The following is a 16040-nucleotide window of genomic DNA, read 5'->3' as shown; positions in this document are numbered from 1 at the left end:
GTCGCCCTTTGGCGATACGATCACAACGCCAGCGCCGGAGCCATTCAACATCTTGGACCCATCAAAGAACATTGTCCAATGAGCCGCGTAGATGTGGGTCGGTTGCTGTTGTTCTACCCATTCTGCTATGAAGTTAGCCAGAGCTTGAGACTTAATAGCTTTCTTGGCCTCGAACTTGATATCGCAGTACAACATCTCCATTGCCCACTTCGCCACTCGGCCTGATGCGTCCCGATTGTGGAGGATTTCCGACAACGGAGCATCAGAAACGATAGACACCGTGTGGTCTTGGAAATAATGGGCCACCTTCTTCGCAGTCATGTAAATCCCGTAGATAAGTTTTTGATAGTGGGGATACCTCTGCTTGGAAGGAGTCAGGACTTCAGAGACGTAGTACACTGGCCGCTGAACTTTGTATGCTTTGCCTTCTTCTTCTCGTTCGACTGTAAGAACCGTGCTGACGACTTGATTTGTAGCCGCGATATACAGAAGAAGGGGCTCTTTACTGAGCGGAGCAGTAAGAACCGGTTGGGTGGAAAGTAGGACTTTGAGGTCGTCGAATGCGACTTGGGCTTCGTCTGTCCACTCGAAAGTATCTGATTTCTTCATGAGTCGGTACAGAGGAAGCGCTTTCTCGCCGAGTCAACTGATGAACCTGCTCAAAGCCGCTAGGCAACCTGTGAGCCATTGAACATCGTGTATTCTGACCGGCCTCTCCATTCAGACGATGGTCCCGATCTTTTCGGGGTTGACATCGATCCCTCATTCGGAAACGAAGAAACCGAGTAACTTTCCGCTGGGATCGCCGAATGAACATTTGGCGGGGTTGAGCTTGATATCGTACCTACGAAGGTTGGCGAATGTTTCTGCCAAGTCAGTCAGCAGGTCGGAACCTTTGCGTGACTTGACCACGATATCGTCCATATATGCCTCCACATTCCGACCGATCTGGTCGAGAAGGCATTTTTGGATCATGCGCATAAAGGTAGCTCCTGCATTCTTCAAACCGAATGGCATAGTGATGTAGCAGAAGCACCCGAATGGGGTGATGAAGGCTGTTTTTAATTCATCGGGGCCATACAGACGGGTCTGATGATAGCCCGAGTAGGCATCAAGAAATGACAAACGCTCGCAACCCGCAGTCGAATCGACAATTTGATCAATGCGGGGGAGCGGAAAATGATCTTTTGGGCAGACCTTATTGAGATGCTTGAAGTCGATGCACATTCGGAGCGACTTGTCCTTCTTGGGCACCATGACAACATTGGCGAGCCACTAGGAGTGGTGAACCTCGCGAATGAAGTTGGCTGCCAGCAGCTTGGCCACCTCTTCCCTGATTGCCTTCCTCTTGTGCGCGGCGGACCAGCGCAGGCGTTCTCGGACGGGCCGAGCGGTGGGATCCACATGCAGTCGGTGCTCAACCAACTCCCTGGGTACACCTGGCATGTCAGAGGTTTTCCATGCGAAGATGTCCCAGTTCTCACGGAGGAATTGGGTGAGCTCGGCTTCCTATTTAGGATCAAGGGTGGTGGAGATGTTCGTCGGGGCAGCAATGTCGTCTGTCGGGTGGATGCTGACCTTCTTCCACTCTCCCGCCGACTAGAATGCAGAATCTGAAGTTGGCTTCTTCGAGCGCATCAGGTCAGCGGGGTCGAGTGTTTTCTTGTACTCGTCGAGCTCGAGGACGGCCATCTGTTGGTCGGCGATTCTTGATCCCTGCTACAGACACTCTTCGGCCCGCTGTCGATTGCTCGTGATGGTGATCACGCCTTTTGGGCCTGGCATCTTCAGCTTCAGGTATACATAACACGGACGGGCCATGAAACGCGCATATGCTGGGCGGCCCAGAATTGCGTGGTAAGCGCTCTGGAAGTCCACCACTTCGAACGTCAGCTTTTCCTTGCGGAAGTTCTTGTCGGAGCCGAAAACGACGTCCAACGCGATCTGGCCGAGTGACTTGGCCTTCCGTCCAGGGACGACTCCATGGAACTGCATGCTGCTCTCATTGAGTTTGGACATCGGAATGCCCATCCCCTTGAGAGTGTCGGCGTACATGATGTTCAAGCCGCTGCCGCCATCCATGAGGACTTTGCGCAGTCGGACTCCTTCCACCACCGGGTCGATGACCAGAGCCTGTCTCCCTGGGGTGGGTACGTGTGCTGGATGATCCGACTGGTCAAAGGTGATCGCAGTCTGAGACCATTTGAGGAACTTGGGGTTCGTAGGGGTGGCCATGTTCACCTCCCTATTCACCAGCTTCAGTCGACTCTTGCTCTCAACGTCAGCAAAAATCATCAGTGTTGCATGGACTTGGGGGAACGGATCCTCCTTATCCTCCTCATCCTGTTCATTGTCCTTTCCACTCGGTTGCCCTTCGCCGAACCCCTGGATCAGGAGGCGACACTGTCGAGTGGTGTGCTTTGGATATATGGGGTTGCCCTCTTCATCCATCTTCGTATGAACCGGGCATGGCTGGTCCAGGATGGGATTATTGAACTGCTTCTTCTTGGGGGTAAACTGCGCCTTCCCTTTGCCCTTGAACTTGGCATTGGTCACGGCTGCAGCTTCTTCCTGCGGAGTGGACGGAGTTTTCTGCTTCTGCTTCCGAGTGTTACTCCCATCTCCATCACCGACTGTCTTGTGCTTGCCGCTTCAGATGCGGTCCTCTTCTTCGCCATTTGCATAGCGTGCTGCTATCTCCATCATCTTGCTCATGGAGATGTCACCTGTTCGGCCGAACTTTAGGTACACATCCCTGTACCGCACGCCTGCCTTGAAGGCGCAGACTGCTTGATGCTCGGTGACGTTCTGCACCGTGTGGTAGAGAGTTGTACAACGCTGAATGAAGTCACGCAGGGGCTCGTTCTGCTTCTGGACGCAATGATGGAGCTCCACGAGGCCTGCAGGGTGCTTGCACGTCCCTTCGAAGGTCCTGATGAACACTCGGGCCAGATCTGCCCAACTGTAGATGCTTGAGGGGGCCAACTGGTTCAGCCACGCCCGCGCCAAGCCGTCGAGCATCAGAGGGAGGTGCTTCATGGCGACATGGTCGTCCCCTGCTCTGATCTGGACTGCCACTCGGTAGTCATCCAGCCATGTTTCTGGCTTGGACTCTCGTGTAAACTTGCTGATTCCCGTCGCCAATCGGAAGTTGGGCGGGATGTCAGCCGAACGGATGGCTCGACTGAAACACTCGGGACCAGACACGATGGTCCTGCTTCCACTCGGACGGTCCATATCGTAACCATCGCGGTGGGCTCGGCCCCTGTCGACCCTTCGCTGGGCGATACGCCCTCTTGCGTCGGGCCTTGGGTCGTAAGTGTCACCGACTGAACGCCGATCATCATGATGTCGGGGCTCGTAGGGCCCACCCCGCGGAGGGGTGCGTGAACGGCGATGATCTCCGGGATTTATGGAATGGCTGCCTCCCCTGTGTCGCTGATGGGAACCAGGGCTGTGAACCGACCGATGAGTATTCGCATGAACATAACTATTGTGGATCCTGTTGTGCGACTGGGAAACAACCGAATTCTGTTGCTGCGCCGTGTGCAGCAGGGCGCGGATTTGCTCGATCCCCCTGCCAGCCTCTGAATCAGTCAGCTGAAGGGAATCGGCTATCTTGGCAACCGCAGCCAAGTTGAGGAGGGGTGTGCGGAACAACTGCACGTTGCTCCGCCGAGTGTGCCTGCTGGCAGAACGGCGAGGTGGACAACGCGCGCCGGACGTTTCGCCGATCTCGTGCTCGTTCCGGCCAGCTTGACGGGGATCTTCATGGGAGTTGGCCATGTGTACTTCTGCTGCAGGCCCGCGACCCGCGTACTCGGAAGGAAACTCAGTCGGAACCGAGTTCGAGCGCTGGGACAATGGGGTAACCACAACAGACTCTAGAACCGCCACTTGTGAAGACGCGTTCTGGCGCGCCTGGGCGTGTTGCACCCAACGCTGGAGCCGCGGACGGCGGGACCGCTTGTTGCGGCACGTGACGGCGATGTAGGTCGGCACCGGAGCCGACTGTTGGAGAAGAAGAATGTTGCGGGCGCCGGCACGGAAGTGCGTAGCCCCACGGCGGGGAAGCGCCTCGACGTCGAGAGGGGCGTCCCGAAGCCACGCCGAATCGTCGACGATGAAGGAGAGAGCGCCGAAGAAGATCTGGTGACCCATGCTCGAATCTTCACCGGACGACATGACAAAATGAAGTAGTCGCAAACTCGCCGAAAGTCGCTTAGACGCCTGCCCCACGGTGGGCGCCAACTGTCATGGGTATAAGCCTGACCGTAGATGTGTAGGGTACGAAAAGGATGGGCAGAGCCTTAGCTACGGCGAGGTTGTATGAGTTCAGGCCCCTCTGCGGTGGAGGTAATAGCCCTACGTCTTAGTGCTCGGGGAGCTTCTTGTCGAGTGGAATATGGAATACAATGATTTGCTCACCCCTGCACCAGTGGGGGAGGGTGGCTTATATAGAGTGCGCTGCCCTCCACAACGGTTCGGTGCACAGGGGTGGAGTAGTGGCGAATAAATGCCTACGTTACAGGTAACGTACGTCTTAAATGCAAATAAAGGCGTGTGGAAACGTATGACCGTTTCCCCCCAGGGAGGTTATGATGCACAGAGTGGAATCCAGTCGGTTAGTTTGATATACTCCGAATGCTCGTCTCCGACTGCACGGTCGAAGATCTGTTACCGACTGGATGATGAAAACTTCTTTGTTCAGTCGGAACTGACTAAGGACCTTGTCCCTTATGAAGGGTAGTCCTTGGGTAGGACCTATAGGGCAGGCCTATGACCCTACCCTAGAACTGTAACCCCATCAATAACGACGACGACGAGCTCATCACGGATCAGCCATGGCGGAGGAGGAGCTCGCCTACCTTCTGTCGACGATGGAGAGAGAGGAGGAAGATGGGAAAGGAGGTGGCGGCGGCTTGGAGGAAACCTAGCCAGGGCACGCACGCCAAGGATTAAATAGAGGGCGAGGGAGGCCGCCTCGATGTCCGTGAGCCACGGCGTCGACGCTCTGTCTCACGCTATCTCTCACAGAATGACAGAAAGGAGGGGGAAGAAGAATACGACGTCAACAGGAGAGGGAAGTGAGTGGGCTGCGCGCGAGGAGGGTATTGGGCAAGCGAGGAGGAGGAGACCCACTCGAAGGCGCCAGGTAAGAAAAGAAAAACCCACTGGGTTTTTCCTATTTAAAGCAAAACAGAGACAAATAAAAACACACAGCCAACACCGTTGAACCTAAAATAAAACAAAAATTCCAGTGGTCATAAGGGAATTATGACCCAATAAAATAAAATGAAAAGAGGATTTTTGGAGCACTTAAATATTTACAAAACAGAATTAAATAATCTGTTTTGTCAATATACGCCCCTCTCAAACATAGTTTAAAAACACATTAGACCTAGCACCACATCCACCACAAAACACTATAAAAGATCTACATTTTCGAACGAGGGTTAGAGCAAGTAAATCTTGAGCTTGAGAAACAAAGAATGGGGGGCGGGGTTGAAACCTATTTGAAAACTAGCATAGTTGAAACCCAACTTTCAAATACACCACTTCAACATCACATAGCACATCAACATCACAACCACATACATGGATCCACAATAACTACAAACACAATGAAGGCATGGATGTTATGGATGCATGAATGCAAAGGGGAGACAAGGTATGATCACATGAAATAACACATGGCATATATCTCACAAGGCAATGACATCATGGACCCACATACATGAAGGTTCCAAATATGGCAAGTTACACTCTGGGGTATTACAAACTCTCCCACACTACAAAAAGATTTCGTCCCGAGATCTAGGACTGAAAGAACTCTGGGAATTCGGAACGGAGGTGATCCTCGCGTTCCCAAGTGGCTTCTTTATCGGAATGGTGTGACCACTGCACCTTGAGAAACTTGATAGACTTGTTGCGTGTCTTGCGCTCAGTCGCCTCGAGAACCGCAACTGGATGCTCACGATAGGACTTGTCGGGTTGAAGGTCAATATCTTGAAGATGAACTGTGCGCTCGGGAGTCTTGAAGCATGTCCGGAGCTGAGAGACATGGAACACGTCATGCACATTTGCAAAGTTGGAAGGGAGCTCAAGTTGATACGCAAGGTCGCCTCTCTTGCCAACAACTCTGAAAGGACCAACGAAACGAGGCGCAAGCTTGCCTTTGATGCCAAAACGCCGTGTGCCCTTCATAGGAGACACTTTGAGATAGACGAAGTCATCGAGCTCATAAGACATGTCACGATGCTTGCTATCATAATAGCTCTTCTGACGGGACTGCGCTGCTCTGAGATTACCCCGAATGACCCGACACATATCTTCAGCTTCTTCTATCAAGTCATTCCCAAGAATCTGACGCTCGCCGGTCTCGGACCAGTTGAGCAGGGTACGACACTTCCTGACATAGAGAATCTCAAACGGTGCTTTGCTTGAACTAGCTTGATAACTGTTGTTATACGAGAACTCAGCGAAAGGCACGCAATCTTCCCACTTCATGCCAAAAGAAATGACACTGGCTCTCAGCGTATCCTCAAGGACCTGATTGACTGTCTCCACTTGCCCACTAGTCCGAGGATGAAAAGCTGTGCTGAATCGTATCTTCGTACCCATCGCAGACTGAAAAGAGTCCCAAAACATGGAAGTGAAGATACTTCCGCGATCTGAAGAAATCAACATAGGCACGCCGTGCAAAGACACTATACTGGAAGTGTACAACTCTGCAAGCTGAGATGCCGAGATGGATTCCTTGACTGGAAGAAAATGAGGCACTTTACTCAACTTGTCGATGACGACGAAGATGGCATCGTTACCCTTCTTGGACTTCGGAAACCCGGTGATGAGATCCATCTCAATATGGTCAAACTTCCACTCGGGAATGGGCAATTGATGCAAAAGACCTGCTGGACGTTGATGCTCTGCTTTCACCGTTCGACATACATCACATTCATTTACGAACTGAGCAATCTCAGCTTCATGCGAGTCCACCAGAAGGTCTGTTCAAGTACTGATACATCTTGGAGCTTCCTAGATGTATTGAGAGCTGAGAGTTATGAGCTTCTTCCATGATAACCTTTCCGAGATCACCTTTCGGAACGATAAGACGATCCTCAAAGAATAATGTATCTCTGGCATTAACACTGAAGCACTTATATTTGGGAACTTCCTTTGCCAAGCCAATCTTAACTTTCTTCACCATTGCATCAAGAAGTTGCGTTGCTCGGACCTGGTCTTCCAAGGTAGGAGAGATCTGAAGATTTGCAAGAAATCCCTGAGGTACTAACTAAAGGTTGAGCTTTCTGAAAGATTCACAAAGGTCAGGCTGGAGAGGCTTCAGAATGAGACTGTTGCAGTAAGCCTTCCTGCTCAAAGCATCTGCCACAACATTAGCTTTGCCTGGAGTGTACTCAACGCTCGGATTAAAATCTTGGAGCATTTCCACCCAACGAGTTTGCCAAAGATTTAGGTTGGGCTTGGTGAATATGTACTTGAGACTCTTGTGATCGGTGAACACTTCAACCTTTTGTTCGAACAAGAGGTGTCTCCAAGTCATCAGAGCTTGTACAACTGCCGCCAGCTCAAGATCATGAACATGATAATTCTTCTCACTTGGGTTCAACTGCCTCGAGGTATAAGCTACCACTTTCTTGTCTTGCATCAACACAACACCAATACGTTGAAGAGAGGCGTGCAGAACACTTGGTAAGGTTTGGAATCATCAGGAGGAACCAAGACTGAAGTAGAGGTGAGCTTCTCTTTGAGTGTGTCGAAGGCCAACTAACACTCTAGAGACCAGACATACTTCACACCCTTCTGAAGAAGACTCGAGAGAGGCTTCGCAATCTTGGAGAAGTTCTCAACAAACCTTCTACAATAGCTTGCAAGCCCGAGAAAGCTTCAAAGCTGCTTCACATTTTGCGGAGGCTCCCACTCAACAATGGCCTGCACCTTCGACGGATCAACTTTGATGCCCTCGGCAGAGATGATGTGCCCAAGATAGACAACTTCTTTCAACCAGAACTCACATTTGGAAAACTTGGCATAGAACTTATGCTCTGTCAGCTTATCAAGCACCAGCCTAAGATGTTCTTCATGCTCTTACTCAGTTTCCGGAAGACCAGAATATCATCGAGATACAGCAAGACGAAACCATTCTTGAACAGAGAGAATATGTAGTTCATCATTCGACAAAGTGTTGGTGCAGCATTTGCCAGACCAAAAGACATGACCGTATACTCATACTAGCCAAAACTTGTCCTGAAAGCAGTCTTTGGAATATCCTCTTCGCGAATGCGAATTTGATGATAGCCCATCCTAAGATCGAGCTTGGAGAAGACCTTAGCCCGTTTCAACTGCTCGAACAACTCATTAATGTTCGGAAGTGGATACTTGTTTCTGATTGTCTTCTTGTTCAATGGACGGTAATCAACACACAATCGGTCCATGCCATCCTTCTTCTTGACAAACAACACTCCACAACCCCAAGGAGACGAGCTTGGTCTGATCAGACCAAAACGCTCCTGCTCATCGAGTTGCCTCTTAAGTTCCTTCAGCTCTTCTCGACCCAATTTGTATGGCCGTTTGCACACAGGCTCAGTACCCGATTCAAGATCAATAACGCATTCAACTTCTCGGTGCCGAGGCATTCGTGGCAGTTCTTCTGGAAACACATCTTCATATTCGCAGACCACTGGGACTTGCGAAATTGGCGAAATCTCACCCTTTTCATTTAAGGAAAATAGACGGATTGTGTCATCGCACGCCGCGAAGATAATCACGTCCTCCGAAGAGTGAGTTAGCTTCACTTCTTTAGCTTCACAATCAATCGATGCCTTGTTCATGGCCAACCAGTCCATACCAAGGATCAAATCAATGTTAGAATTGCCCAAGACAATAGGAGACGCGAGAAAAGCATAATTACTCATCTTGACAGAAACATCCAGAACCACCATGTGGGAATTCATGATCTTGCCGGCAGACACAATTGATAGAGGCTTAGGCAAATCACAGTTGAGAACCCATGCTTAAATGAGAATGGCCTTGAGATAAACGAATGTGATGCACCAGAATCAAATAAAACCTTAGCAGGAATATCATTAATGAGGAGGTTATACCCATAATCACATCTGACGAGTTCTCTGCTTCAGCTGCATTCACCATATTGACTCTAGCAGACCTGGGGTTGAACTTCACGATAGCATTGCTCGGAGGTTTGCCTGGAGGAGGAGGAGGAAGACGCAGCTGAGAAGTGCACTTGTTGGCATAGTGACCCTTCTGCCCACACTTGTGACAAGTAACATCTGCCGGCTGATGGTACTGTGTCTGAGGAGGCCCTTGCTTCTGCTGCTGAAACATGTGCTGGAAAGCTGGGTTGGGTGGGTGGAAAGAACCATGACCACCTGAATGCTTGAACTGCTGGGTGTGCCGAGGAGGAGGAGGAGGAGGAGACACCCAATATTTCTGTTGCTTCTGAACCACTGAGTTGAGGAAGACGAGCTGAAATCTCTGAAGCGCTTATTTGAATTCTCCACCCTGAACAAAGATGCCTCAGCCCTGAGAGCCAAGTTGTAGAACTTATCGAACTCCTCAAGATCATGCAAAGCGAGGGCTAGCTGCAAATCCTCTTTCAAACCACCTCTGAACTGATAGATCTTGCTCTTCTGATCAGGAATGTCCTGCAAGGCATATCGGGCCAGCTTGTGGAACTCGACGTTGTACTTGTACACGGAGTTACCACCTTGCTTCAAGCGCCTGAACTTCTCACACATCTCCTCCACAAAGCTAGACAGGATGTAGTGGGACCTGAAGTCTCTGCAGAACACATCCCAAGTGATCACTCTGGCACCCCAGGAATCCTTCAACTGGTGCCACCAGATCGATGCTTGCCCCTTCAGCTAGAATGTTGCAAACTTGACGAAATCCTCTGGACGAACATTGCTGCAATCAAAGTGCTTGTTCATGTCGCGAATCCAATCCTCAACGTCAAACGGCTGGTCACACAACGTGAAGGTCTTCGGCTGATTTGACAGGAACTGACTCAGATTAGCAAACTGATTGCCACCATGGTTGAAGTTGCCTTGCTGCTGATTAATCCTCTCTTGCAACAACTGTATCAGCATCTGAGTGTTTGCTTTTGTAGCAGCCATCACCGCTTGCCAAGCCTCTGTAGGAGGAGGAGGCGGCGGAGGAGGATTTTCTGGAGGAGGGGGTGGTGGCGGCATCTCAGCACCCTCATGAAGTGGATTCTGACGAGTTGGTGGAGCCATCCTGAAGACGGACAACACATTAGCCACAGAATAAATTGAAGGTAAAGCTGAATCAAAAAGGCAGGAATATGTGAACAGGAATATTAGCAATTGCACTCGAACAAAATAGTAAGAATGCTTCCTCAAAGTGACTGTCGACAAAATTCTGATTAAGACCACTTGCAAACAAGTATGAGCCTGAACTGCTCGGAACAAACATATGATCGAGATTTCATGCGATATCTTTGTGGATAAGATCGCACGGGCTCGAATTTACAGTAGCCATCCTGTGCAAGGTAGTGCACACGACGTACGAAGCATCCCCGAGTCGTAGCAAGCTACAAGGACTCTTTAAGACACAACGAGAACCGCTGTAAGACGACCGTGAACAAACGTACCGACTGAATGTCGAATCCCAACCTCACATCATTCATCTGTAGGAAGATTGTCCTATAATTCACTACTTGATATCCCACCTATGAATTCCCAAAGTATCTGGTCATGCAATCTGGTACACGGATACAAGGAGTAATATTCACACAACTCCTATACTAACCCGTCCAGTGTATCACATCCGTCAACACATAACCAGAATATCGGACCTTCATCTATCACACACCCTCGTGATCACAACGATACAAAGTATGGCAGTACTCCCGAACAATCTGCACCATTACTGGGGACATCGGGGTTATGTCGCCACTACGAGTATTGAAGCAATTACGAACAACCTTCGTTCTCAGATACTCAGAAATCTGAATGATGGCGATGTGCACAAGAATCCACTGGAGCTCAACTCCCCGGAAGAAATCAAGGCACACAGGAGGCACCAAGACAGAACTCCATCACATCGATATCATATAGATTTCAAAATACCCGCGTGATCCTAAAAAGTTTTTGAGCGAGAAGAGGAGTAGAATTAAGATTTCCTAACACGAGAACCTCACCAGAGCATGGAAGAGGAGAAAAAAGAAACCTACTCTCTGATATAACTAAGACTCAAAACATTTTACTAGACTCGACTCGGCCAAGTACGATCACACAAAGGCTCCTATGGTCGTAAGGCTCTGATTACCAACTCGTAACGACTAAGATGCGGTCCTTTCCTATTTAGGGGGCGATGCCCCAAAATGGAAAGAAGCGCATCTATGCGTTTCGCAAGCAAGATAAACATAACACATACATAATTTAAGAATGACAAATGGGGAATCGTTTTCCATCACACATAGATAAATTAAAGTTTACATCCACATTTATTCAGACAAGATAGTTCCGCTACAGACTACATAACATAAGAAAATGCTATGCTATCCCGCATGATTGCCCACGATCACGACCACGGCCTCAGTCTTCTGGATAGTTCACGTACATGCGGTCGTTCTCCTTGTCGTACTGCCACACCAGCTGCGTGCCATCTAGATCACCTGTGTCGGGCGTATCTGTACCTGTTGGGGTGTTGAAGTAATCTTGAGCCATGGGGACTCAGCAATCTATGACCTTGGTACCGAAACTAGTCAAGTTATAGGTAAGGAAGGTTCAGTGTTTAGGTTGCAGCATCCTAAGCATTTATGGTGGCTAACTTACGAAGATCATAGTTATAGTAGTGGTGGTCTACGTGAGCGGTCGAAGACTAGGTGATCACTAAGTGATCCTGAACACCTACTTACGTCAAACATAACCCCACCGTGTTCCCGATCGAAGAGAGGTCGTCTTCGAAGGGGACAGTCACGGTTACGCACACGGTTGACAGTTTTATTAGAATTAGTTTAAGTTATCTAGAACCGTGTGTTAACAGATAATCCATGTTGCCACATAACCGCGGGCACGGCTTTCCGAAAGATTAAACCCTGCAGGGGTGCTCCAACTAGTCCATCACAAACGGTCACGGGCCGCAAAGTAATCCTCTATCACGAATCTCGTGATCTCGTCATATTCCTTAGAGGAAAACCTCGACTCTGGGGAGAACCAAAGCTTCATCTGGATTCCTATACGCAAGATATATCGCTAAGGTAAGACAAGACTAGTAGGACCTCCCGGTGTGTCGATGACCCCGATAAGAGTTGCGTATCTCAGTCTTAGGACAACACCGTCTATGCATAGTGGACAATGACCAAATGCCTCAAGTTTCCCTGAGCTGGTATTGCCGACTGCTAGGTGGGTGGACCAACACTCATGAGGAGCACTGGCCCGGGTTGTTGATTAAATCCTCGGGGTAGCTATTTGTAGTGCCCCAAGTGTAAACCTTCCCTATTTGGAACCTATTGCGAGTGGGTCCACCTTGCCAGGAATATGATGATATCATTTGTGCCATGACTTCATGTGATGTCCCTTTTTTTTTCCTTGCATGCATGCATGTCATATCATATCTTCCATGTTTCTTTGAGACTTTGTGATTGCAAGTGTGGTGGTGATGATGTTGTGATCTTATGCTTCATGTGGTGTTTGTGTTCTTGTGGACATATGTGTGGTGTGGTGCAACTCTACTAGGTTGCTTGTCCTAGTAGGATAACATGTGGATGCTTAGGTTTCAAATCATTTTCACCCCTCTCTCTATTCCTCCTATGACAAGATTCACTTCTTCCTTTTCTGTTTTTGAAATGTTCCTCTTTTAGCTCTTATTTGTGGTGGATTTGTGAAGAAAAGATGTTGTTTTAAGGAGGGGTGCAAGAGGTGCAAATAAATATAAAACAGGTCCAACAATGGCTGTTTTGTAATTATTAATTTGCCCCATATATTCATGTTGCATTTTATTCAAATAGTTCATGATTTGTCATGACCAGGGATGTGCTAGCTTATTTTTTTTCTCTTATAGCATTCCTTGTGCATTTCTTCCTTCTCTGGTAATTCCTGTTAAAAGAAGATACCACGGAATTGTCTTCTCTCTATCTGGCGCCTAAGTGGGCTTCCTCCCGCTCTGGTGGCCCATCTTCTCCTCCTCTTCGCAGCGCGGGAGCCCAGCTAGCGACCCTCTCTTCTTCCTCCCGACGTCACACCTGTACGATCGTTCCTCAGCCTCCCGATCAACGTGGCCTCGATCTTGCGGCTCCAGCTCACCCCCCTAGGGCCATATAAGCTCTCCTCTCCTTCCCCACGCGGCTAGGGTTCCTCCTCTCCCTCCTCTTCTTCCTCCCGCGCCGCCAGAGACCTCGTGGTCGTTCCCAAGGCCATGATCAGCTCCGGGTCGACCTCATCGCCGGCGTAGCGACGACTTCACCGCCTCCCTGTAGCTACGCAAGCAAGAGCACCCAGAAGGGGTTCCGTTTTTGTGCGGAGCCAGAGTTGGGACTTCTTCCTCGACGTCCCCGATGTGCACCTTCTTCCTCGACCGGCGGCTTCTTCCTGCAGCAGAACAACCCGAATCTTCTTCTTCCACGTCATGCGCCTCGCCTCCTGGCGCTAGGTGAGCGAGACCGTGCCCCCCTCCTCATTTTTCCTCTTCGGTAGTGGCGCCGAGTCTCCTGCTCGAGGCTTGCCGGAGTTGCACCGGCAAGCTGTGTAGTTGTTGCTCTGATCGTTGGCGCACCACAGGGTAGTCTTTGGCTGTTCGTGTCGACGTAGACGAGGTAGCTCCACGGCTGTGCGTAGGTAGTGGCAGGGGTTCCTTCTCCTCGGGTCACTTCGGTTCCTCCGGTAGGAGTAGCAACAGCAGGACGCCGGCGAACTCTCTGTCGCCGTGCCTCTCTGTTCGTTTTAGTTCAGCTGCAGAGGTGCATGTGTGTGTGTGTGTATTCAGTCCTAGCAGAGTAGCAATAGCTTGGTGCGTGTCCGTGGCTGTTGTGGCATAGCAGTCGCGGCGGTAGCATAGGTAGATCTTCCGGTAGCGTAGCACCAGCAGCAACCCCGGCGAAGACAGCCTCGTCGTTCTCCCTGACGCCGTGCTCCCCTGTAGACAGGAGGAGAGCAACAGTAGCATTCCTTGCACACGACCCCTTCTCTGCCAGGCTTCCAATCGTACCACAGTGGTTGAGCCTTGTGATTGTTATCGTCAGGTGCACGAGTCCCAGCTGGTGCACCCTTTTTTTTCTTGTTTTTTTCCTGTTGGAGCAGTGGTTGCGCAGAAGAGAGGTTTACAACGTTAGATATTCCTCTGTTTCGAGCAGCAGGGCAGTAGCAGAGTGGCACAAGCGGTGTGGTGCATCAGGGGGTCCTTGGTTCGATCCGAGTGACCCCCCTTTTTTTCCTTTTGTTGTTGGATAATTTTTCCTTCCCCAGCTTTGCTTGGGCGGCAAGTCGATATTTTTCTTTTGCTAGATTTGACTTCAACTTTTCTCTGCCTAGAATTTAGAGTTGTGTGTGTGTGCTCTAGAGGGAGTGCATATAGGTGAGTGATGTATGCATGTGTAGATTTATGTGTGTGTGAGTGAGTGCTTGAGGGTGAGTGTGTGTGTGTGACTCTACACACATGCTTGTGCAATTGCAAAAGCCCTTGAGTTCAAGCTTTGTGTGTTAGAAGATTTGTGCATGTGTGTGTGTCTCCCGACACACTTATGCATACACACCCATGTGAGTGTGTATGTGTAGGTGAGTGAGTGTGTGTGTTTGTTCTTTCTCAATTGTGGTGTGAGTGGGTGTGTCCATGAGCTTGGTGTTGGACTCATGCCACCATTGGCCTTGTGATAGTGTGCAATGGAGTATGTAGGAGTTGTGTGAGCTTAGTTGATGTTGTGGTGTTCTTCCTTGCTCCAATCCATTCATGTTTGGTTGTTTTATGTCTTGGCAACCTGGGAATACCAGATTTGTTCCAAATGTGGGTGTGGTGTTGAATCTTCCACGTAGAGCTTCATATCTTGTTTCGTTGATTCCCGTTGATCCGTAGCTCCGTTTGCAATGTTCTTTATACGGTTTTGCATCATTTTCACGAGACGCATCTGCTCATGCCATCCTCATGCATGTAAAAATAGCTTAGTGTACAGTTCTGTCCAGAAACTTGCACTAGTTTATTTTGCTTGTGCTAGAGATAGAGATAGTGGTGGCTCATTTCTCATGCATCATGTGATTGTTGCATCTTGTGGTGCTGCTGTTCATTAGTTGTTATTCTTATGTTGGGTAGCACCGGGATCGGAGAACGAATACGTGGAGTCAGGAGAGTACGTGCAGGACGAGCGAGAACCATTCCAAGCTGAGGATATCACAAGCAAGATGATATGACCTTGATTCCATCTCCACACTTGTTATGCTAGTTTCGTTTCCATGTCATATTGCTCGCTGCCTACCACTGAATTAAATTGCCTCTTGATATTCCATGAGCCCAAACACCGTTCCCCTTCCTAGCAAAACTTGTATGGCTAAGTAGGCTTTGATCAGCTACTAATGATAGCGTTGCTAGATGCATGTGCTTTGACTCATGTGATAACATGAGCTTGATATCATTATCTTATATTCTCTTATTTAATTAATGCACCTATATACTTGGTAAATGACGGGAGGCCTAGACTTTCACCTGGTGCTTTGTTCCTTTATTGCCGCCTTAGTTACCGGTTACCGGTGTTTGATTCCATAATGATCGCTCCTAACACGTTCGGGGTTGTTATGGGGACCCCCTTGATAAATCGCGTAGTGCTAAGGCTTGTCCGGCACGACCCAACATTGGTGTTAATTTGCTAATCACTTAATAATAAACTCCATAGGGAATAGCTACCCCGAGGATTTTAATCAACAACCCGGGCCAGTGCTCCTCATGAGTGTTGGTCCAACCCAGAGCAGCTTATTACGCTCCCCGGGGCAACTCGGTGTTTTGGCGTGGTAACCATCGCTCATCCGGCGTGTCCTGAGACTGAGATACGC

This window comes from Hordeum vulgare, chromosome 7H, assembly GCF_904849725.1.
Source record: "Hordeum vulgare subsp. vulgare chromosome 7H, MorexV3_pseudomolecules_assembly, whole genome shotgun sequence".
NCBI lineage: Eukaryota > Viridiplantae > Streptophyta > Magnoliopsida > Poales > Poaceae > Hordeum > Hordeum vulgare.
The sequence above is the reverse complement of the archived record's forward strand: the minus strand, read 5'-3'. Positions refer to the sequence as shown.